Genomic DNA, 25978 nt, shown 5'->3' on the forward strand with positions numbered 1-25978 from the left:
AACCCAAAATTATTACAAGGAAAGAAACAACAAAGACAAGAACAGAAATCAATGAACGAGAGTATTTTTTAAAAAACTACCAACAAAGGTGCCCTTCAACAGATGAATGGATTTTTTTTTAAATGTGGTATGTATATATTGGAATATTACTCATCCTTAAAGAAGAATGAAATTATGGCGTTTGCCAGTAAATGGATGGAACTGGAAACTATCATGCTAAGTGAAATAAGCCAGTCCCCCCCAAAACCAAAGGCTGAATGTTTTCTCTGATATGTGGATGCTAATTCACAATAGAGGAGGGAGGCTAGGGAAGAATAGAGGTACTTTAGATTAGTCAGAAGGAGTGAAGAAAGGAGAGGGCATTTTGGGGTAGGAAGGATAGTAGAATGAATCTGACATTATTACCCTATGTGCCTATATACATATGATTCTACATCATGTATGACCAGAAGACTGAGAAATTATACTCCATTATATATGATGTATTAAAGTGCACTCTACTGTCATGTATAACTAATTGAAATAAATTAAAAATTTAAAAAAACACAAAAGATCAATGAAATGAAGAGTTGATTTTCTGAAAATATACCATCTTACCTCATTCCAGTTAGAATGGATATCACTACCACCAACAACAACATGCTGGTGAGGATGTGGAGAAGAAAGCACTCACACACTGTTGGTGCAAATGTAAATCAGTACAACTATATGAAGAGCAGAATGGAGGATCCCTCCAAAAGTAAAAATGCATGTACTGCATGATCTTGCTTTCCTGTTTCTGAGTATTTACCCAAAGGAAATGAAATCATCATTATCAAAGAAACACCTGTATGCCCATGTTTATTGATATGGCACTGTTCACAATAGTTAGGACATGAATTCAACCTAAGCACCCATCAAAGAGATGAATAGATAATGAAAATGTAGTATACATACACAGTGAATATTATTCATCAATGAAGAAGACTGAAATCCTATAATTTGCAGCAAAATGGATAGAATTGTAGGACATTAACTGACATCAGTCAAACAGCAAAACAAGTACCACATATTCTCTCTCATCTATGGAATCAAACAAATGTCAACCTAAACGTAGGATAATGATTACTAGGGGTTGGGAAGGGTGGAGAAAGGAAGGATGGTTTTGATTAGTGTATGTTGTATCTATGTGTTGAAATATCGCACTGAAACCCATTAGTATGTACAATTAATATACATTAAACAAAAATTATATATAATATGTCATATTATATATGATTGAATATATAAGTGAAACCCCTCTCGGTCCCCCAGCCCTGAAATGGATTCACAACATTTGTAACATTTTCTGAACAGCTTTTAAACTTTGGGAAATATTTTCAAATTTTATTCATCAGTCTGTTGTGTACTTTACTTATAATGTCTTAATATCTTGGCCTATTTCAGGTATCAAATTACTTCTGGCTGCACAGAATAAGACAGGAAGCATTATATACAATTTGATTTTCTGCACACAGTTTGTGGGATTGGTACCCACAACTAATGTACATTTTGGGGAAAAAATTCATTGGTGAAGTAATCATTTATTTTTTACAAGGCTTTAGATTCTGGAATAAATCTTCACTTTATTATTTTAGAAATTTAGAAATTTTCAACCTTTCCCATTATTTCCATGTATATGATGCCACAACACAAACCAGACAGCTTGCTCCTGCTCCCTCAGACCACATTTATGCTTTGGCATATATTAGTACTGTCCCCTCTTGCTTACTTCTTTGGAAAACGTCTCTAATTTTAAGACACAGATCCTAAATTGCATGCTCTATTGAAGCCTTGGTTCTTTGCCAGCACATGTGGCTAATGTGGTATATCTCCTTACCTGTGCATATCTTCTGTGTTGTATGTGATTTTATATACCTATTTCACTCACTACTCTGTGAGCGCCTAGAGACCAAGAATTGTATCTTAGCCTTCAGGCTCCAAATGTCCCCTGAACATAGCAGAGTCTAGCTAGAGGGAAATTAATCAGGTGGATGGCTATACTGTTCTGTAGGGTGGAAAAGACTGGAATTCTCAATGAGACCTCTAGGTCCCAAAGGAAAATTATAATGAATTCTGAAAACTTTAATCAGAAATTCAAACTCAAATGCCATCAGGGGTCAGGCAGGTCACAGAATGGCATGAGTCAGCTGTAAGTAATGATCAGGAAGTGATAAGGGCAGAGGAATTTATGCAAATATCTACCCTGCCTCATAGTGATTTCAAAACTAATTATAACAAACAGAAGTACCCTATACTGATCAACTGTCGCCTTCCCATATCTTGACGTTCTCATATGTGAGAGCTCTAGTCTGCAATCTTCAAGGACAATTTTATTATGTGCAGTTAAAATCCAAGTGTGTGAGTTCGCATGCTGTGAAAGATTTTCAGTCAGATGGCAAAATGAGACTTCTAGTCAGTTCATATGACCTGAAATCATAGGTCTCACTCGCCACTTGGTTCACTATGAGAAATGGTAGCACAGAATGACCTACTCATGTTTCTTGATCATTTGAATGTTTCTTTTGATACAAGTCTATTAATGTTATTTTTGAGGCTGAAGGTAGCAAGAGTGATAACTAGAGGCTGGGAAGGGTAGGGAAAGGAGAGATGGAGGTTGGATAACGGGTACCAAAACACAAAAGGCATAAGTTCTAGTGTTCCATAGCACATGGGGTGACTATAGTTCACAACCACCTATTATGTTTTGTAACTAACTAAAAGACTAACTAAAAGCTTGTTTTGTAACTAACTAAAAGCTTGAAGGTTCCACACATATAGTAATGTCAAGGAGATGGGAATGTTACCAATGCTGATTTTATCAGTACAAATCATGTGTATATATTGAAATAACACAGTATACCCCATAAATATGTATAATTACTATATGCTAATAAAAATATTAATGTTTAAGGAGACAAGGATGTTAACTACCCTGATTTGATCAGAACATATTGCATACATGTAAAAATTACCACAATGTATCCCATGAATATGTACAAATAAAATAATAATTATAGAAAATAATATCATACCCTCTTTACTTGAAGTGATTGTTGTTAGTGGTAAGCTGGAAAAACTTTCAATTTCAAGGGATTTGGCACAGGGCAAGACTTTGTCCAAGGCAGGTAGGAGCAAATATAAAACCTGAAATTAAAAACAAAAAAAACCATGCATCTGAATCAAGGAATCTGATTCTTACAAGATGTCTTCAACAAACTGCAAGATTATTCTGAGCCTCAATTCTTTAATCTGTCAGATGAAAATATTATTATTATTTCACAACGTTGCTGATAGAATTAAAAGATGCAACTGAAGAAACAGCAGTGTTTGGCACACATTAAATAACTAGATAGATCTAAAGTCTAAATATGAACTTTGTTCATTTATATCCAAAATTGGGAAAAGATCCCACAACATGTGTTTCTTCTGCAAAAAAATAATAATAATAATAATTTAAAAAAAAACAATAAATGGGATGGCATTTGCAAAAAGAGTTCTTTACAGAGTATTTGAAAGTGAATATGAAACATGGTCCTGAGTATTACAGAATCATTCCTGGAGGATAGTGTTAAACCCCAAAGCTTTCCCTGCTTCTGGCCATTCTCCAAGATATCTTCATTCCCCTGGCCATTATCAAGGCAATCAGACATTCAATCTCATTTCTGACAGCCGATACTGATTGATGAGCCTGGATGGATAACTGGCATCTCACTGGCAGAAACTGCAGTTTCCCCTCAGCCGCCTCAGAGAGCCAGCAAACCCCTCTCTTTATCCAGCACTGACTCACTTCCAAAGTAATTTGCTTAGCAAAAGTAGCCTGTTTTCATGCACTGCACTCAGCACGAGTTCACCTTTATAACCTTCAAATATTAAAACTCACCCCAAAGCAAATGATTTTGGGCACCTAATCAGAATGCCTGCTCTCTGTTCTGGGATGGGCTCATTCTTCTGAGCACACGTGTTTTTTCAAAAGACTTTGACCTCAAGAATAAATGGTTTCCATTATTTCCATTTCTTATTTCTCTTTTAAAAATAAAAAAATAAACAATGGAATCTAAAAGGGAGTTCAAGAGAACAGTCCTAATATTTTCAACAAGAGTACATTTCGTAACAAAGGCACTTAAATCTTCCCTGCATATTTTTAAATGTCACTGCAAGAACGGAAAAGGAAGACATACGTGTTTGTGTTTATTTCTATGATTTTAAAAATAAGGCAATGAGGTTTAAAAGTTAAAAGAAGAAAGTCTGGAAAGATATAAGAAAGAACTCCTGAGGGTGGGAGGGCAGATAACTGAAAGAGGCTCTCTGCCTTCTCTAGAAGCTTTTTAAAGCCTAGGAAGATTGACTCACATATTTATTAAATGTGTACTATGTGCCAGTCATGCTGATCAGTGAAACGGAGAATTCAGATGACACATAAGATGAGAAGCCTGCTTTCAATAAACCTGCAATCAAGTTGGGGATAGAAAACCTACTGTGCATGAAATTAAAAACAAATTAAGCAATTAAGAACAAATTTGGTATTAACTAAAAGTATAAATGGGAGGTTAGTAAGGAGAGAGCCCTCTGTGGACTAGATTAGCTGAAGGAAGATTTATTGAGCTTGCCTTCAGAGATGAGGCGTTCAGTAGGGGGAAGAGAAGAAGTACAGCTGTAGCTGGGGAAAAACGATGTGTGCAAATGTCCAGACAAGACACTGATGAGATCGCTTTGTCAGTAGCAGAGAGCATATTTGGGTGGGGAACAATAATACGTCCTACTTGATAGGTGTCACATTCAGATGTACTATAAAAACCACACTGAATGTTCTAAACAACAACCACAAAATTCAGAATCAATTTTTCTGTTCTTGAGAAATGAATATGAACATGCAATTTTAAAATAATGAACAGAAGTTCCGCAAGCATCCCTGGGCTTATATGTATACTGCAAGGAAACGGAAGAGAAACTGGAGTTGGAGATAGAAGCAAGAAGGCTCATAGTGATAATTAAAATGTGTCATGGGAGGGTCAGTAAAAAATGTATTTGGAAGATTTTTTAAGAGAAAAATAATCAAATTTGCAGAGTTACAGAGAAAGGTGGAAAGGAAATAGCAAAGGGCTTTTGAACTTCTGACAATCCAAGACTGGTTGGAGAAGAATGGCTGGTCTCAACAACAGATTCGATATTCAGGTGGTAAAGGACAGGAAGATGTAAAGCATGGCTTTTAGTTTTCAGGCTCGAGGGACTGAATGAATGGATGATGAGATGAGGACCAGGATTGATAGGTAAATTGATCAGGATTGATGGTAAATCTGACAGAGTGAATTTGAAGTGTCTTTGAAACACCTAAGTGGAACTGTCAACTAGGTTGTTAGAAATGAAGCCTAATCTGGAGATGACAAGTTAGGACAGTGAAGTGATTCCCAACCAGCAGTGACTCCCCCTGCCACCTCATTTCCCCCAAAAGGACAACTGACAATGTTTGGAGACATTTGGTAGTCACAACTGGAAGAAAACAGATTGCTTCTTGGATCTAGTAGGTAAAGGCCATGCATGTCACAAAAGTACAATTCATAAGATAAGCCCCCAACAACAAAGAATTATCCTGCTCCAGATGTCAATAGTGTCAAAGTAGAGAAACTCTGGGCAGGAGACATCCATTTGGGAGATATCCGATGTGCATAGAAACTAAAGCTGTAGCATAATGAGACTACAGAATGAGAGAAAACTTAGGCTGGAGCCTTAAAAAATTTTGTATGGCCATATGGAGGAGGATGAGCCTGCAAAGAAGACCTATAATAAGGAGAGATCAGAGAAATAAACGGAAAAGCAGTAGGTGGGGGGGGGGTCGCAGCACATGTTAAGAAGTGTTTCTGAAGAAGGGAGATGTTCAACAGTACAAAGACTAAATATACCCATTGGACTTAGAAAGATGGAGGTAGCTAGTGAGCGGAGCAAAAGCAGTTTCTTTGACATGCTAGGGATGAAAGCTAAATTTAAGTAAATGAAGAAAATAAAAATCCTCTGAACTATGATGAGAAGGGAAGGCTAGAGAGCAGGAGAAAGTAAGTTTGTTTGTGTTGACACTACTGCTTTTAAGATGAGGGAGTTCTGCCTTAAAAGGGGGGAAGGGGGAGGGGATCCAGTTTGAAATAACAGTTTTGAATATATAGCAGAGAGCAGAGTTGTCAAGATTGGGTAATAGAACATTAATGGGCCACAAAACCAATGTAGTGGATTGGAAATATCATTTTTAAAAACATGAAATTGGACAGAATAGAAAATCATAGAGAGTATCACATAAAGTAAAATATTTCATGAAATTATTATTTCAGGGGTGTGTGTGTGTGTGTGTGTTTTGTTTATACTTTTAGTAACTAAATGAACACAGATAATGAAGACAAAGTACTCTCTGGTACTTTGGGAACAGACTTGGAAAATAGTGATGTCATAATGGAAATATAAAAATAAGGAAATAATAGGGGACAAGGTAGAAAATTAGGATGAGTGTAAGACAAAAAGCACAACATTCAGATTAAGATATCCCATATACGGTGACCCAGCCCCTAGAAGGCTGGGATATGTGACCTTCCCAGATGCTCCTGTAGCCCACTGTTCTTTCACAGTAACTGTATTGCAGCTGTCCACTTCTTGTCCATCTTCCTTCTCAAACAGTGTGCACTGTGAGATGAGGAGATGGTATTATATCCTCCTGTTGAGCATGATGACTAGCACATAGTGAGTGTTCATCAAAGGCTGATGTAGTGGAAAAACTTAAAGAGGTGACACTGAAATTACAGAATCCCAAAGTGAATGGTTTTAAGCTATTTGTAAAATGATTTCAGACCCTCTCAAAGACAAATTGTGACCAGCCACATACTTGATTCCAGAAAGCAATTACCTTCTGAAATCTGGGTATGCATTCTATATCAGACAGTTTTATTGGCAACAATGGGAACCAACTCTGGCTGACATAAGCAGAAAACAAATTTATTGAGTACTGGGTAGTTCATAATTGCCAGGAAATCCAGGCTTGGAAAATATTCAAGAACAAGGAAAGCTAATGCATTAACCTGGAACACAGCCAAAATGCCCATACTATGGAAATAGATCATTCAGGACAATGTCACCTCTAAACCTAGAGACCCCCAGGTAAAACACCACTACCATAAGCAGTAGTCAGTGAATAAAGTTACTGCATTACTACGACCACTGCCTCTGAGAACTGGTATTGTTGCCTCTCAGACTCTTCCATCCCAGATTTTTAGTGCTCCTCGCTTCTGAATCAAGATTCAAGGCAATTGCATCTGATTGGTGGAGCCTAATGAACCTATGTCTAATTGCAAGAGGGACAGGAAACTGAATATCTATACATCTTGCATTTTAAACTTTATTGAAGAAGACACTATAATGCATTTCCAAGCAAAAGAAGATTCTGGTCTGTCAACAGTTAGTAATAAATATCTACTACATCATGGACAATATATAATCCCCTAAATTCCATAGTTGCTGCCAGTCGCCAGCATCTAGTGCTGCCTTGAACTGAGCTGAGTGCAATGGAAAGTTTTAGCTGCCAAGATGCAAAGCACTCAACATTGTGTACTTGGTGTTATACCTGAAGAGGTTTACTCTTGAATGATGCACGGATGCTAGATGACCCTTTAATGACAGGCGAATGTCACCCTTTAATAGAAATCACTGACCCTGAGATTTATGTCTTCTTATGTTTCAAATGGTACTGCCATCATTTCAGCTTCTTGGTAGATGATTCTGTCCCCTTAGTTTAAATGGTGCCAATCACTTCTGTAATTGCCTTGAAGTCCATGTGTATGGCTATTTGTAGTGACCTTCATGTAAATGTTCTGTCTCTCTGGCGTTCATCTGAGATGATCCTGCCCCATACCAGCCTGGGTTTCATCTCTGCCAGACAGCACACTTTTTACCTGTCTCCTGCCTGCACACTCCACTAAGCATGCCTATTAATTTCTTATAGGATAAGGGTGGATTTCTGCCACCGAGACATACAGCCATTTACTTTCCCTAATCCACCTTTATGAAATCCACATGAAGAAGACAGTGTCTGCTTTGCATCCCTTATGGAAAGTTCATGTGATATTTTTATACAAACTTTTTGGGAGTTAACATCTCAAATACTTGATATGCCAAAAGTTGAGGACCTCCTTTAAATTTTCTTCGGTAAAAATAGATACTTTAATCATTAATTTACCTAAATAGTATTATATAACAGATCTCTTTCTATTTTCACTCAGTATTTGATTCTTTTTTAAAATTTTGTTATAATTAGTTATAGGTGACAGTAGAGTGCACTTCGACACATCATATATAATGGAGTTTAATTTCTCCTTCTTCTGGTCATACATGATGTAGAATCACACTGGTCGTGCAGTTATATAGGCACATAGGGTAATAATTCATATTCATTCTACTATTCTTCCTATCCCCATGCCCTCTGCCCTTCCTTCACTCCCTTTGGCCTAATTCAAAGTACCTCTATTCTCCCCTAGGCTCCCCTCCTCTATTGTGAATTAGCATCCACATATCAGAGAAAATATTCAGCCTTTGGGTTTTGGGGGGGATTGGCTTATTTCACTTAGCATGATAGTCTCTAGTTCCATCCATTTATTGGCAAATGCCATCATTTAATTCTTCTTTAAGGCTGAGTAATATTCCATTATGTTTATATGCCACATTTTCTTTATCCATTAATCTGATGAAGGGCACCTAGGTTGGTTCCATAGTTTAGCTGTTGTGAGTTAAGCTGCTATAAACATTGATGTGACTGCATCACTGTAATATGCTGGTGATAATTCCTTTGGGTATCAACTGAGGAGTGGGATAGCTAGGTCAAATGATGGTTCTGTTCAAGTTTTCTAAGGAATCTCTATTCTGCTTTCCATAATGGTTGCTCCAATTTAGAGTCCCACCAAGCAATGTATGAGTGTACCTTTTCCCCCACATCCTCACCAATATTTATTGTTGCTTTTATTCTTGATAATTGCCATTCTGAGTGGAATGAGATAGAATCTTAGGAGCAGTTTTGATTCGCATTTCTCTAATACCTAGAAATGTTGAACATTTTTCATATATTTGTTGACTGATCAGATCTCTTCTTCTGTGAAGTATCTTTTCAGTTCCTTTGCCCATTTATTGATTGGGTTATTTGGTTTTTTGGTATTAAGTTTTTTTAGTTCTTTATGTATCCTGTAGATCAATGCTCTATCTGAGGTGCATTTGGTAAAGATTTTCTCCCATTCTGTAGTCTTAGAGACCCTGTGCCTAATAGAAGAAAAAGTAGGCCCAAATTCTTCACCATGTCAGCTTAGGACCTGACTTCCTTAACAAGACTCCTAAAGTGCAAAAAGTGAAATCAAGAATCAATAAACGGAATGGATTCAAACTAAAAAGCTTCTTCTCAGCAAAGGAAACAATTAATATTTGATTAAGGTTCATCTCTGTTCCTCTGGGTGCTTCTTGCTCTTTACTGCTGCAGAATAGTCCATAGAAAGCTTGGACCACAGAGCTGTGCCCACTACTCACTACCAGAGATGCAGAATCTCCTCAGCTATGTTCTTCTGTGCACTCACATGAGGGATATTATCCTAGGAATGGGATTGCTGGGCCAGGGGGCAGAGGCAGACTGGACTTCAGAAGGTCTGCCAGCTAGCTTCACAAAATGCTGGTGCCAGTCCTGTCAGTCATAAATAGGGTCCTGCTCCCTACATCTTTTCTAACATTTAATGTTATTCAATTTACACCCAGAGTTAGAAAAAAATGAAGTGGATGTTTTAATTCTCACATCTCTGATTATTAGCAAGTTTGAGCCATTGTATCTATTTTTAAAACATTCAGGTTTCTTTGGTTGTCCATTCACTGCTGTAGTTCCTGTCTTTTTCTAGAATAGAGAAACTCCTTGTGTGTTTTAGATATAGATTGCTTTTTGATTCTAGACATCACAAACTTGCTTCCCAGTCTGTCAACTCTGTTAATTCTCTCATGGTACCCTTCCTTGAACAGAAATCCTTTTGTGTCGATGTAATCTGGTAATTTTTGCCTAATGGTATGTAGTTCCCCAATCTACTTTCTGTTCAAATAGAAGACATATAGTTGTTGTTGTTGGTTAAGTTAGATTGGTAAAATCCAGCGTAATAATTTTCTTCAGAACTAAAGGTGTTCTGATTCCACATTTATTCATCCCTCAGAATTAAGGTGGAGGTAAAAGAAGGGAAAGGGGAAGAAAATCAAATTTGACTAGAAATCATAGATTTTCTATTTATTCCTCGTGTGCACTGGAGCAAGGAACATACATTCTCTGGGACTGAGTACTCGCATGTGGAAAGTATGGAGAAAAAGTGCGAGAAAATTCTGGGCCTGTAGTATTTGTCCCATAACTGCTCATCCTTTCTCTCCTTCCCCATTACCTAGCTATGCATAAATGTCAGGGCCAATTGTTCTTTTGTTTGGTGCAATTCCAAATGCTGCTGAACAATTGCCTCCAATTGCCCTTAAAGAAGCCTCCCTGCGCTTAATCCCACTGGAATTAGATTAAATAAACATAAAACTCTCTGGCTATTTGTTTATGTATGGGAGAATAATTGTTATTGGTTCTTTTTAGTTATACATGACAGTAGATCCATTTTGATAAATTATACATACATAGAATATAACTTATTCAAATTATTGCCCCAGTCTTGTGGATATACATGATAGTGGGATTCACTGTGGCATATTCATATATGTACATAGGAAAGTTATGTCAGATTCTTCCCACTGTCTTTCCTATTTCTATCCTCCCCCTCCCTTCTCTTCATTCTCCTTTGTCTAATCCTCTAAACTTATGTTCTTCCTTCACCCCTTATTGTGGGTTATCTTTCATATATCAGAGAAAACATCCACTTTTGGGGGGCTTTTGGCACCAATTTACTAGCAAATGTCATAGCCATTCTTTTTTATGGCTGAGTAATATTCCATTGTGTATATATACCACAATTTTTTAATCATCTGTTGATAGGTTTTCAGGTTGGCCCATAGCTTAGCTATTGTGAACTGTTCTGTTATAAACATTAACGTAGCTATATTACTGTAGTATGCTGATTTTAAATCCTTTGGATATATACCAAGGAGTGGGCTAACTGGGTCAAATGGGGTTTTAGTCCTATTGTTTTTGAGCAATTGGAGATGTATTTTTTTTACTGCCTACTATGTGCCTGTTTCTGAATTATAAAGATAAATCAGAAGAGAGGAATTAACAACAAAGCAAGATCACCACATTATATTCTAACAAATTATGTCCACCTCAGCCTGGGGGAGGAGGAGTGTTCATGAGGGCCAATTGGCTTCTCTCTGTTTTCAACATAAGCTCAAGGAGTACTTGATTTAAATGAATATTTGGGGAAAGAGAGAGAAGAATGTCACTTATTCCAAGGAAAAACAAGTATTACTAAAATGTATTTTATTTTTTTAATAATAAATTTCAAGCTCAAATATCACAGGACAATAGGACAGTCCAGCTGAATAAAGCCAGGATTCCCAGTCACTTGGTCACTGAGGGCTCCAGGTCTTTCCAGTGCAATCAACACCAAATAACCAACATTGCAACTCCCCTGTATCAAGAAAAAGTTCTAGGCAACAGCTTCACACCAACTGAAACAGGAGTACAGAGAAACATGGAGAGACAGCATGGGTGTGTAAAGGGCACTATGCAACTTGTGCAACTGCCCCAAAGTGAAGAGTAACATATGCTGAGAGAAGCAGGAAACCTCAAAGGGTGTTGCTAGTACTCCTCCGACAAGCTGCTGCTTCTGGTTCTATGATTTGGCTAAACATGGTGACTTGCCACTTTAACATATACAGTGAAAGATGGTTATATGCAAGATTTATTCTTAAATGCATATTTTACCAATAAATGATTACCAATCCATTTTTTTTCTCTCACATTCAAGAAAATGTAACAAAAAACATGAAAATGAAAACAATGTTCAAAAATGGATCCCAAATGTTGGATCTTTATTGATGAAGAAAAAGATTTTGATTCATATTTTGAATTAGCATGCCACCATATTACCACAAGTAGTTATGAAAATTTTAGTAAAACTAGTTTAAAAACTATGGATCTACCTCATGTTCACCAGACCTACTGGCTAAAGCCAACCCAGCTCAGTCTCTCACTTATTTGTATAACTAGTGGCCATTTGTTGATCTTGTCCAATAAGCTAGATGTTTCCATAAAATATGGCACATCTTCCCTAAAAAAACTCAAAAAGATAGTGTTACTATTTTGCAGATGAGAAACCCAAGGCTCAGAAAGGTCATTTCCCTAGTTCTTCGACACAGTAAATAATAAAGCCAAGATTTATAATTAGGAGTGCACATTCAGAATCCAGAATCTCAGACTTCTCTCTTGAAAGCTATCTCATTTTCCAACAATCAAAGTAAGGTAGATGAGGATCTTGGTCAAAGCCAAACTCCCCCAAAACACACTAGACCTTTGCTGACTTAGAAGATGCCCCCATTATCAACTTGAAACACTCAGAAGTTATCAAGAATGTGGGAGGGGAGGGAAAGGGAGGATAGGAAGGGCAGCAGAATAAAATATACATTATTATTGCTGTATGTATATACGTGACTGCATGACCAATGTGATTCTGCAACCTGTACACTCAGAAAAATGAGAAATTATACCCCATTTGATTCAAATGTATGATATGTCAAGATCATTGTACTGTCATGTTTAACTAATAAAAAAAAATAAAAAAAAAGAAATCATCAAGAATAATCTCCAGAAAATTACTTACCATCCATAGTCACATTAGCACAGAATTATCATTTGAGATCACTCCCACAGAAGGCTCTAAATCAGAGGAAGAAGTTATCAAAGGGAGGGAAAAGAAAGGCTGGACAGAGGAGGTGATTCATATAAGATGTGGAAATCAAGGCCACAGAGATGGATTTAAAAAAAAAGACACCTTTTGTACTGTCTACAGGAGGTTGGAAGAGGGAAGGAGAGTGAGCCCACTTACCATCTTCCAGAGCATGGAAACTTTGTGGTGTCTTTTCTAACCTTTATAACAGACGTCATCTCCATTTTCTTAGAAGAGGAATATGTGAGAGGTTGAGTATTTTTTCTGTACTCACACTGCTGGAAAATATCGAAGTAAGAACTTGCTTCTGATGTCCAGCCTACCTTCACCCACTTCAATCACTTTCTTCACCATTCCATGAGTATAGAAGATCCCAGAGTGCTCTTCCCTAAGCATGAAGCCAACGAGCCCTCTGGGTCCCAGCGTTCTGAAAAGTATTGTTTCCCCATTGACTATAGTATGAAGTCCTTGACCTTAAAAAATATATATCTCTAAATACTCTTATCATGTTTGGGAGCAGAGACTAACTGGAAAAGTGGATGCTTGTAGAAAACTAATTGGCATTCCCTTGACAAAATGCAATGGATTTAAGCATTGACCAGTGTTACTTCTTAACGGGGTGGAAAGTATTAAGATGATTGCAGTGGCCACATTGTTCCTGGGCTGAAGTAGATAGATACAACTTGGCTTCTCACCCATCTCAGGAGACTATGTAGTAAAAATTAGAAGAGTAAGATTTGCCAGTGATTCCCTAAAAATTAAAGGCTTGGATGACTGGTACCAAAGGTAGCCTTTGCCTTTCTCCACTCTCTCAGGTCTTCCCCCATGTTTGGTTCATGCACCTCCAATCAGAGATATGAAAAGAGCATCTGTATCTACAGGGGTCGGAACCAGGCCAAGAGTAAGGACCCCATAGATTAGGTTTAGTAGGGTCTCCAAGAGGGTGAACTGAGTTTAATGGAATAAGTTCACTCTTGTCCACACCCTGCAAGTGCCACCATACTGCTCCATGAGCCTTGCCATCAGGGCTTCCCCTGTGCTCCTGAATCTGCATCAGCAGCTGTTCAGTCTATCGCCTGGGTCAGGCCCAAAACTCTACATTTTAACCGTCTTCCCAATGGATCTTAAAGAGAAAATCCAATTTGAGAATCACTAAGCTAATGATTGGGATTGATCAGGTAGGTACAGGACAGCAATGGCCTCGGATGAAAAGATTCTCTTACAAACTAACACTGAAGAATCTAAATAGTCAGGTCAGTATGTCCTACAAAGTCACCATGGACACTGAATTAACAAATGCTGAGCTGTGCCTCCTAGGGGTAGTATCAGGTCAGGTTCCTGTGAGCCTCTGCTTATAATATTTTCATCAAGCAATGAATACATAACCTTGTTTGGCATGTGTTTCCTTTGAAGACTCCTAAATGAATACATATTGTTGGTACATTAACATTGAGTGTATGGACATCAACTCTATGACTCATGCCTGAACAAAGCTTCTCTAACACACACGTTTTATCTAAAAGGCACATCGCATCCTTCATGCACTTAGGAGCTCTAGACAGCACTTCAGCACCAAACACAAAGTAATTTTCAACAGCAAAATTACCAATGAAAAGAACAAAATATGAAGAAAGTGGCAAAAGGCAACTTGTTTATGATGTAAAAACTGAAACAAAAATGCAAGAATTGCCTTGTTCTACTTCTACTCAGAACATGCATGTTGGCTGACTCGAATTTTTCATAGACCTCTGTGTATTTTCAAATAACTTTAGAAATACTGTGAGTATTGATTTGAGGGTTACAAATAAATTGTAGGTGGTAGGAGAATTTGCAAACAGAGTGCACAAATAATGAGGATTGATTAAACATAGACATTTAGATAACTTATAGAATACTTTTTATAATTTATAAAATACTTTTTACAAGCATCACCTCATTGTCTTACTTGAGCCCACAATAACTCTGCAACTTAAATAGGACATGTGCTACTTTGATTCCCAACACTCAAATGAGAGATTAGAGGCCAAGAGAGCTGGGACAGAAGCCCAGGTCTTTCAGTTCCAAGGCCCTTGCCTTTTTCCACTGTACAACAAGAGAAAGACAACTCTGTGAACATTCTGGCAGATGCCAGAACTATTCAGCCAAGTGAAGAGGTCTCAGAGAAGTAGGGTGCAGTGGTAAGCTGGCAAAGCATGCTTACATTGGAGGAGCAGGCCCAGCTGTAGACACAGAGTGGGGCTTAAAAACTTTTGGCATGAGCTGCAGACCAGGGCTATTTATATGCACTGAGGTTTGCTTTGATGTATTTCAGTCAGAAGGCAGCATTAACTGGAGCCCACGGTGCACTTTATTAGGTAATGAGGCAGAGTGAAAAGAAAAAGCAAAGATTAGAGACAAGTGGGAAGAACATAGCACAAAGCAGGTAATCCAGTAAACAGAATTTGAGTTGAAGAACTAGAGAGATGGAGAGGGTACATCTTGAGATGCTATTTCAAAAAAAAAAAAGAAAAGAAAAAGAAAGAAAGAAAGATTTAGCATTTAAAACAGGAAGAAGATTATTTCATGCATTTAGAACAATTTGGGCAGTTGTTCTGAGATATTAACAGTCATGAGGTCTAGTCACAGCTGTCATTTCCTAGCTATGACCTGCAGAAGCTGATGGTACCTTTCTCGGACTCAGCTGACTGATCTATAAATGGAGATTCAATTTAATTCAGGTCTATATATGAAAGGGAGGGCAAGTCATGCCCACAGAAGAGCCAGAACAAAAGCTCAAAAGTCTGAAGGCTTGCTGTGAGCTTGGGGAACTATGCGCTGTTTCTCATTGCTGAAGAATTCGGGGTTGACAAGCCTGGAAGAACTGGAGTGGACAATGTCTAGTGGCAATCATTCAGGTAGGTGCCTCACGGAAATGTTGTGAGGAGACAGTAAAATGAGGTATGTGAAAGCAGACTGTAAACTGTAGAACAAACAAATATAACACAGTATATTTTTATTATGAAAACAGCAAATGTTGGAGGGCAAAGTAAAGTGGGAAGATAGCAACACGAGAAGGCAAGTTTTTTCTAAATGAAGGATGTGCTAGAAAGTAATGAGATCACACTTGCAATGTAAGGCCACTCAACTGGAAAGCTTTGAAGGCAACAGACATGTTTGACATTTGATCTGAAAAGTCAGTAGATGCTTCTGGAGGTTGAGATGAATGGCATGGGATAAATAATGGGCAGTTCTGGACTTCTCGGGGTAGGGAAAGAGTTAGAATCCAGCAAAGAGTTCTAGGAACCCAGATATGACTTGCTACATTTCTCCCAGGATGGGAAATATGAATTTTTTAAAGTCCTGAATTCCAATAATGGTGAGCCCTATGACAAGAAGAAAAAGTGAGGACCTTGAAGAAAGAATCTTGAAGTTGGAAGGGACTCTCCAGAGACAGCACAACACAGTGGATAGAAGTACAAGATAGAGAGCCCAGCTATCCAGTACTAGACCTCTGCCCCATCACTTTCAGCTGCATGGGAGAGTTGTTTAACCTCTCTGTGCCTCAAATCCTCATCTATAAAACAGGAATAATGCAATCTACTTCTCAGAGTTGTTATAAAGATTAAATAAATATAAATTACAGTGCTCAAAGTGCTGTCTGTTGGGTATTTAATAAATGTTAGAATTTATCAATTCTACCTCCTACTTTAAAAATGGGAACACTGAGGTCTGAAGAAATTGAATTGCCAACAGCTTAGTACTTTTTAGATCTGCATATTAACAGCAATATCATTGTTCCTTCTCTAAGAGGCCCACAAGCCAGCAGCATTAGCTTCTATACTGATATTGAAAAGGAACCAAGAAAGATTTGAATTGACAAGACTAGACTTCAGGGAGACAGAAGGTCAAAGAGTGACTTAATCTGAGCTTGGAAGGCAGAACCTTATGATTCAAAGACTGCAAAACACTCTCAAAAAGCTGGGGGGCAAGGAGGGTGTTGCAGAGTGGGCATTGCTCACCATCGAAATATCCACCAGGAAAGAGCAGAGTTGGAGAAGGCGGAGTGGCAGATGGGGAGGTGTGGAGAGTTACCTTAGGAAAGGAAAACAAAAGCCATCTATTCGTTTTTGTCACATTGTGGATTCTAAGCTGGAGTGGCTGGCTCCTTTGGAGGGAGCTCTCTTTTTCTCTCCCCTCCCCAGCACCATTCTTGGCATTGCATTTTTGTCTTCTAGCAGATGGCTGCAGCTGCTGTGGTGGCATCTGTTGCTGCTCTTTCACCTTCCAGCTTTGGCAGGAGCAGTTGGCAAGAAAATCTTGCAAGGTCTGTGAGCACCCAGTAGTATCACTATCTGTCAAACTTGCAAAAAAATGAAAAAACTATTTCAACCAGAGGAAGGGCTGGTGCTACTGGCTATGATCCCTGGGGCCTATTTGACCCGAGATTCTGCTTCAGGCTGACTCCTCTCATGGGATCAGAGATGGAAGGAGGAGTTTGGGTGTGTGCTCATTTCACTCATCCCATCTTTAGGAGCAATGACTCTTCTGAGAGGCAAATAAAGAGGTTCCATTGCAAAGAGCAGTGAGTGCTACAGATAGAAAAACACTGGAAAACCAGAGGAGCAATTTGAAGGCATGAAGGTATCCTGTTAACCTCTGCCCTCTCCAGCCACACTCTGCAGGATGATCCTCTGTAGGACTAAGCCAGTCCTCACCACGTCTAGCAAGATATTCAGAACCCTACCCACCTGCTGTGTTCACTCCATCTTGGGAGAAGACGTTTGCTGTGGTTTTCTGATTTGCACTTCTGTCCCCAGTACAAGTAAAATTGTGTCTTAAAGCCCAGTTTGTTGGTCTGAGCTCTGAGTTGAGGTTTAGGTCTTGTCGGAGACTTTCCTCTGCAGTCTGTCTTCCCAACCAGAGAGACCACCCAGAATGAGAGTTTATCTGCCTCCTTGAGGATGTCATTTATCCCTACATACAGGCTCTTTCTGCCATGCCCCACATCAAATGCCAGAAATACTGGACGCCCAGACACATGCTTGAGTTGATCCTGAGTTGACCCTGCCCTCTGAGATGTGTGATTTGAAAGGAAGGTCTCCCCGACCACTTCACCACCTCCATCAAATTACTGCAGGAGGAACCTGTGAACCGTTAAATTACTCTCTCCGCCCTCAGTGGAAAATTGGAGGAGACTCAGCAGTCAGGAGTGGAAGGCCAAGTCTGAATGAGAGGCCAGGATTTTCCCAGTGACTGACCATTTGTAAAGACTGACAAGCCATGAGAGAAATGATATGATAAATTTTGAAGAAAATCACTTTTGATGAAAATACATAAAGGAAATAGAAAACACCATATTTAGTTCAAGTTATTCAAAATTCATTGACTGTCCAACTCGGGCACTTTGCTACATATTAGCACCCAGAAGAGGTGTAGAACAATATGGTACCCAAAAACAGGGAATCTCAGTTAGGAGGCACAAGGAAAGATAACCAAAATAGAGCTAAATCCACAGACAGAGGATATAGCACTGGAGGGAAATTGACAATCAGATAATATAAAGAACAAGAACAGAGAGCCATACTCTGATTGAAGTACTGACATGAGCATATGTGTTCCCCCTCCCTTTCACAAGGGTTCTGTTGTAGTGACAAAAATAAGTAGACAACTTTTCAAAGGACACAACCCTAATAACACTAGAAAACAATAAGGAAAGCAGCCAACAGACTAAAAATGTTAAAAAATCAATTTTATCTGGAAATTGCTGGCATCAGAGAAGCCATCGCAGAGAAAACTTAGGTCCAACGCATCAGAGAATAGTACGATTCCTCACAGAGGTGTGCGGCAGAAGCCCAAGCTCCAAGCAAGGTAATACAAGAGTCAGAGAGGCTGATTGACCATCAGGCTAATTAGTTTAAGAATTGCATTGGAACAGCTGGGTCTGTTAGATGCCTAGCACCACCACACACACACAGAACGCTGGCAGAACCACTTTGGGCCCAGGCTCAAGCTCAGATCAGGATTCTGTAAAGAAAAGCAGGGCCCCTCTAGGAAGATTTCCCACGATAGGTTTGGAGTCTTAAGAGAGGAGAGAGCCTATCCTTTTCTACCTTAAAATATCATTTAGGGCCTCTGTATTAACAGTGAAAGAAACAGAAGAAAGGGAAGAAAAGGGGAAGAAAAAAGGGGAGAATAATGACTAACACACACTGAGCTCCTGCTATGTGCTTCGCACTATTCTGAGCACAGTCTATTAACTCATTTGACCCCGCACACTCTGTGAGAGAGCTGCTATTACTGTCCCCCTTATGCAAACAAGGGAACTGAGCAACACACAAAAAAAGGGTAAGTTGACTTCTAAGATTACAAATATTAAAAAATGGAGAAGTTAAGATACAAACCAAGATGCTCTAACTACAAAGTAATAACACTCCTTATTCCTAGAGAAAACTCCCTTCCGTCTTCTAAAAATGTAGGTAGTAAGAACAGAACATCTCTTCTCATTATTTTATTTTTTATTGGGATATGTTTGAGGACTCATGAGTGGATCTAGGACCTAGGGATTAGACAACAGACCCTGTGCCCACTAGAAGAAAATGTAGACCCAACTCTCCACCATGTCCTGAGGAACAAAATTCCTTAACAAGACTCCTAAAGTGCAAGAAATAAAATCAAGAATCAATAAATGGGATGGTGTCAAACTAAAAAGCTTCTTCATAGCAAAGGAAACAATCAAGAACATGAAGAGAGAGCCTACAGAATGGGAGAACATTTTTGCCACATGCACCTCAGATAGAGCATTAATCTCCAGGATATACAAAGAGCTCAAAAAACTTAACACACATACACACACACACACACACACACAAAAACAAACAAATAGCCCAATCAATAAATGGGCAAAGGAACTGAACAATAATTCACAGAAGAAATATAATTGGTCAACAAATACATGAAAAAATCTAGCAATTAGAGAAATGCAAATCAAAACTACTCTAAGATTTCATCTCAGTCTAGTCAGAATACAAGTACCAATAAATGTTGGGGAGGGTGTAGGGGAAAGGTACACTCATACATTGCTGGTGGGACTGCAAATTGGTACAACCATTATGGAAAGCAGGATCAGATTCCGAAGAAAACTTGGGATGGAACCACCATTAGACCCAGATATCCCACTCCTTAGTTTATACCCATAGGACTTAAAATTAACATACTATAGTGATACAGCCACATCAATGTTTATAGCAGCTCAATTCACAATAGCTAAACTATGGAACCAACCTAGGCGCCCTTCAACAAACAGATGAATGGTTAAAAAATGTGGTATATATACACAATGAAATATTAATCAGCCATAAAGAAGACTGAAATGATGGAATTTGCCAGTAAATAGATGGAACTGGAGACTATCATACTAAAATACTAAAATAAGACTATCATTCTAAAATAAGTCAGTCCCCGCAAAACCAAATGGCCAAATATTCTGCTATGCAGATCCTAACATACAATGGGGTCGGGGTGGAGAATAGAAGATCATTGGATTAGAGAATGGGGAATGAAGGGAAGGGAGGGGGACTAGATTAGGAAAAACAGTAGAATGGATCAGACTTAACTTTCCTATGTTCATATATAAATACACGAACATGATACGTAACTCCACATCATGTACAACCACAAGAATGGGATCCTAATTAGGATAAGTTATACTCCATGTATGTATAATATGTCAAAATACACTCTACTGTCATGTATATCTAAAAGAAGTATTTTTTTAAAAGGTAAGCACATTGTATGCCTTCTGCGTTGTATTAAGAACATAACAACATTCTTTATAAAATGTTGAGCCTGAATGTAATCAGACCTCTAATAAGTTACCAACACGTAGAAAGTACAGGTATCAAAGGAATATGATAAACGATACCTCAAGGGTACAAAATCTGGAACATAGGGAACTCTACAGGACAATGAACCCAGTTACTTTTACAAATATTTGCAAGAACAAGGAGAAGGGAGATATAGAGATTTTAAAAGACTCAAAAGAAAAAATACAAATAAAAAGTTTGGTTCTTGTTGGAAGGTGATTCTAATAATCTATTAATCATAACAATTATCACACATAAATTGTAATCTACAACAATTGCAATATACTGTGGTTATATTTTTAAAAGTTCTTTTAGATATATTTATTTAAGTATTTATGGATAAAAGGACATATCAGAAATTTACTTGAAAAGAACCCTGTGGGATATGTAGTTAACATCCAATTAATCCAGCAAAACTTATTTAAGATTACTCTTTGTTTACTATTTTTCAATTCCATCTTCATATAAATCAGATAAGCTGTATCTGCATTATGATGTTTTTGGACACTGTCTTATTTCATTGATGACTTTGTCTTTTCTTTATGCCAATATAATGATATACTAACTATGGGGAAGATTTAATAAGTCTTGATACCTAATGAAAAAAATTGTCTCACCTGATTCTTCCACAATGTTGTGGTTATCTTTGGATCTTTGCAATCCCATATAAATTTTAAAATCGGCTTTTAAATTCCCACCCAAAAATCTATTAGGATTTATAATTACTACTATTTACTTATTTCTATTTCCTTTGGATTTAATTTTCTGTTCTTTTTTCTAACTCCTTGACATGGTACTTATCAGTTATTGAGGTTTCTAGGTTACTGGGTTGATTATTTTAATTATATAATATTTTCTCTATTAACAGTTACTTGCTTTTATTACTTTTGGGGACCACTCAAAGAATTAAATTATGCCATTTTATCAAGGCTTAATCTTTCATAGTTAATTGGCATTTTTGCCCTCTTTCTGAACAGGCCAAACACCTTAGAAAAGTTTACACACTCTTTCAACTTACACTATAGATTCTGAGTATTTTTATTGTGTTCATTTTTAAACTTATAAGATAATGTTATTGTATTATTATTCATTTTCATTTACCTCACCCTCACTCTTTTTGTTCTTTTCAATTCTGCTTGCATTTCCTCAATCTAAAATCCTAAAAAATTCTGTTTTATCATTTCCTTTAATAAGACACTAGAAATGATAGAGTATTTTAGTTGTTCTTTGCTTGGAAATGTTTTCACCTTCATTCTGGAAGTATATTTTATATATATATATATATATATATATATATATATATATATATATATATATATGAGAGAGAGAGAGAGAGAGAGAGAGAGAGAGAGAGAGACAGACAGAGAGAGAGAGACAGAGAGAGAGAGACACAGAGAGAGAGAGAGAGAGAAAGAGAATGGATCAAAAACTATTATCTCCAGAATGATTTCTCAAAACAATTGAACTTTGATTGTGTTCTGGATTCCTTTCTTCTGTTGAAATGCCATTTCTCAATCTAGTTGCTGTTCCTTTGAAAGAAATGGTTCATTTTTCTGTGAATGTTATTAAATGTTTTATCATTCATATTTGTTCACCTTCCCATGTTGTGCTAAATGTAGATTCCTACAAATTTTCCCATTTTGATTATTATATGTCTTCATGAATTGGTGAGTTGATGCTTTTCATCAGTTTTGGAAAATCCTAGGCCACTGTCTTCTGAAGTGTCAATTCTGACCCATTCTACTCCTGTCCTTGTGATGACAGGCTTAAGTGCTATATGTTTGGTTGCCTACCTGCTCTTCTGTGTTTTCCATCCTGTTGTTTCTCAGGCTTCCTTCAGGTTATTTATACTGACCTATCTTACAATCCATTGCCGTTTATCCCCCAGCTGTGTCCCACAGTGTGTTAAACGGCCACAGAGTTCTTAATTTCAGTTATTGAATTTCTTCAACCTTTGAATTTCCATTAGGCCTTCCCTGCCCCAGATCTGCCATTCCTTTTTTTGTTTTCCATTTCTTTCTTAGGTTTTTTAAATCTTGTCTTCTATTTATTTGAATATAGTAGGCATGCTTATCCTAATGTTTAACTATGTTAAACATCTGAATTCCCCACAAGGATGTTTCTATTCTCCCGTTTCTGTTGAGCTCTGCTCCTGTTGCCTTATCTCATTCCCCTAGTTATCTGTGCTCATGCGCTGCATGTTATATATTTTTAAAAGTAGAAATAATTAAGGACCAGGATGTTTTCTTCTCCAAGGAGGATTTCCATTTGTATCTGGAAGAATCAGTTGAGATGATTGAAATTTTGGCAGCAGTCCTGTAAAAACTAGTTTATTCCTAGTTTGCTCAGCTCACATTTCTCTGTAGACTTTGCCTTTCAACATTTAATCCAGAGCAAGAGGGGTTCTCCGGCTTTTAGGCCTTGGAAGTTCGGGTCCTGCAATCTCTGTCCCATGAACCTTGCCAGGCTTCCAAAAATCCTAATCAGCTTTCCATCCTGTTCACAGACTCCTCGGGAATCAGTAAATGCCTCTGGGGTGGCGGGGAAGAGCTTTAAATAGATTTGACTTTTTCCAGTGTTTGGCACAGTGATTCTTCACTGCCTTTATAGTTTGCTCATTACTTTAATGAGATTTTTTTAATTTTAATTTTTTTTTATTTTTCTATTTATCCTCAGTGGGAAATTTAGTTCAAAGAGCCAACTTTACAAGCATGGGACTCTTTTAAGCTTTACGATGTAATTACTAATGCTAGACTATAGAAAGCAAAAAAGAAGACAGTTTAAAACTTATGATTACTATCACCCAAATTTAACCATTGTTGATACAGGGCATTATCACATAGTCAGGGAACAAGTCATTGGCTTGAGTTAGAAATCCAGTGCTGGGGATGGCAGTGAGAAAGGACAGAGCTGTCCTTTAAGTGTTAGCCTGAGGCTGTGGGAGAATATTCACAGAACTTAATTTTATAGCCACTCCTTATAATCTTGACCTCATCTCTGCTCAGACAAATATTAGAGGATCTTAGATTTAGCAGAAGGGTGGTGGTGACAAATACAAACACACATACACAAAGGCCACGCTTTACAATCATAGATGAAACAAAAAGAAGAGGCATATAATTATTGGAAAATGACGTGATATTAATTATAATTAGTATTTCCAAACTTTTTAAAACTTATTCTTAGAATTGATAAGAATGTTTAGTAAACTTAAAGAATGCATGAACACCAGCAATTAGTTAAAAGAACATGGAAGTGTTCCCTCTTAATAGCAATTAAAAGATAAAATACATGGAAAAAAGTCCAAAAAGAATGCGAAAGTCTGCATTGCTAGGGATATTATTTTTATATTTGTTTCCAGATTAGGGACAAAACTGGAAAATATCTGATGTCTCACTTGAAGAAGAGAAACCAGGAGGGCAAAGAAACTTCCTGGTTGTTCTGCATAAGAAAGAAGCCCCTGGAGATGGGTGAGGCAGGGTTTTAACAACTTGAGCTTTTAAGTTTAATTTTATATCCCCTAGATCTTTTAGCCAAGTCTTCAAAATCTAGAAATGCCTTTTAAGAGCAGATCATATGTGACTAAGCACATGAATTTGAGTGTGAGGGTAAAAGTGTGTGTGTGTGTGTGTGTGTACGCACGCACATATGTGTGTACAAATCAGGAAATGAGACCAAATTCCACTCCCAGCTCACAGTAAAGAGAACAGTGGCAGTCATGGTAAGATGGCAAAATAACCCAGAGTCTGAGCTCCTTCAGTCAGTGTGGACATGAGTCAGAGGAGACCATATAAACAAGTATGTTACAAAATAAATGTATTCTAGGGAGAGCATTGAAATTCCATCCATTATAGAATCAGAAACTGAGTGACAACCTTATTAGATTTTTAAGGACTACTGAGAGATAGAAAAGAATCTCAAATAAGTAGACAAGCCAGGTTGCTGGAGAGAAGACAAACTACCAAGAAGTGTCAATTTTTTTTTCAAGTTAATTTTCAGATTTAATCTGTTCCCAATCAAAATTCCAACTGTGTTTTTAAATATTTTGATGAATGACTCCAAAGTTCATCTGGAATAGCTAATAAAAAATTGAAAACAAAGAGTAATGGCCTCTCTAGATATTAAAAGAGTACAAGGCTAATCAATGTGAAACTGGTATGAAAATAGATGGGCAAATCAATGAACAGAGTATATAACCAGGAAACAGGAGCTACTACCATTCAGGCTATTAACATATAATCACAAATCAAGGAAGAAAGACAGAGGCACTCAGTAAACAGCGTTAAGACCATTTTATAGCTGTTTAGGAAATAATCTATTCAATTTTTATACCATTTAACCAAATAAATTCCAAATGCATTAGAAGTCAGATGTTAAAATGAGGCCACAGAAAACAGAAGGAAAAATCATTGAACAGTTGTCTGGTTTTGTTTTGTTTTTTTTTAATATTGTTTTTAGTTGTAGTTGGACACACTACCTTTATTTTATTTATTTATTTATTTATTTATTTATTTTTATGTGGTGTTGAGGATCCAACCCAGGGCCTCGAATGTGCTAGACAAGTGATCTACTACTGAGCCACAACCTGAGCCCAGTTGTCTATTTTTTGAGTACAGTCTAGACTTAAAAGAAACCCCCCAATATCTTAGATATTGACAAATTAAATATTTTACTATTTTAGATAAACAAATTTGAAAGGCAATTAAGACACGATGTGTAAATATTTACACTGAATACAACTAAGCAGTGATAGATCTAAAATCCATATAACTTAATAATAAAATATTGATATTGCACAATCTAAACCCACTACCTAAAAAAAAGAATAAAAATGTATTAACACATAGATCAAAAGATAAAATGTTAATAAAGACTTGAAAGTCACTTTATTAGTAAGATAAATATAAAGCTTTTAAGGTGATATTGTTTTGCCTACTGATAAAAAATAATAGGCTATTTTAAAATTGAGATTATCTTTAGCAAGTTAGGCTAATATAGTTTGAATATAGTTTGAATATAGTTTAGGGAACACAAGCACTTTCAACAATTTTGGGAAGTAATTTTGTGTTGCATTGCATAGGAATAGGTAAAAGTTTTGACAGTTTTTAACCTAGGAAATTTCACATTTATGCAAATTTATATTAAAGAAAAAATAAAATACATAGGTTAATATTGCATATATTAGCCACTGTGACATTTATAATAGCAAGTACCAGAAAACAGATCTCAGTTCTCAAAAATCTAGACACATAAACA

The 25978-nt window shown here is 37.3% G+C and overlaps 1 long non-coding RNA gene across 1 annotated transcript in view; it reads right to left on the reverse strand.

Annotated features, from left to right (window-relative positions):
* Positions 1-3053: 3053 nt before the first annotated feature.
* The window catches only part of LOC131425056 (uncharacterized), a 39481-nt gene continuing 16556 nt past the window's right edge, over positions 3054-25978 (reverse strand). Inside the window, exon 3 of the long non-coding RNA XR_009228898.1 lies at positions 3054-3165. This is a non-coding gene — a long non-coding RNA (uncharacterized LOC131425056). The remainder of the gene's footprint in view (positions 3166-25978) is intronic.

This window comes from Marmota monax, unplaced genomic scaffold (assembly GCF_021218885.2).
Source record: "Marmota monax isolate L192 unplaced genomic scaffold, Marmota_monax_Labrador192_F-V1.1 WCK01_AAM20220418_F8-fsc00045, whole genome shotgun sequence".
Classification (NCBI taxonomy): Eukaryota; Metazoa; Chordata; class Mammalia; order Rodentia; family Sciuridae; genus Marmota; species Marmota monax.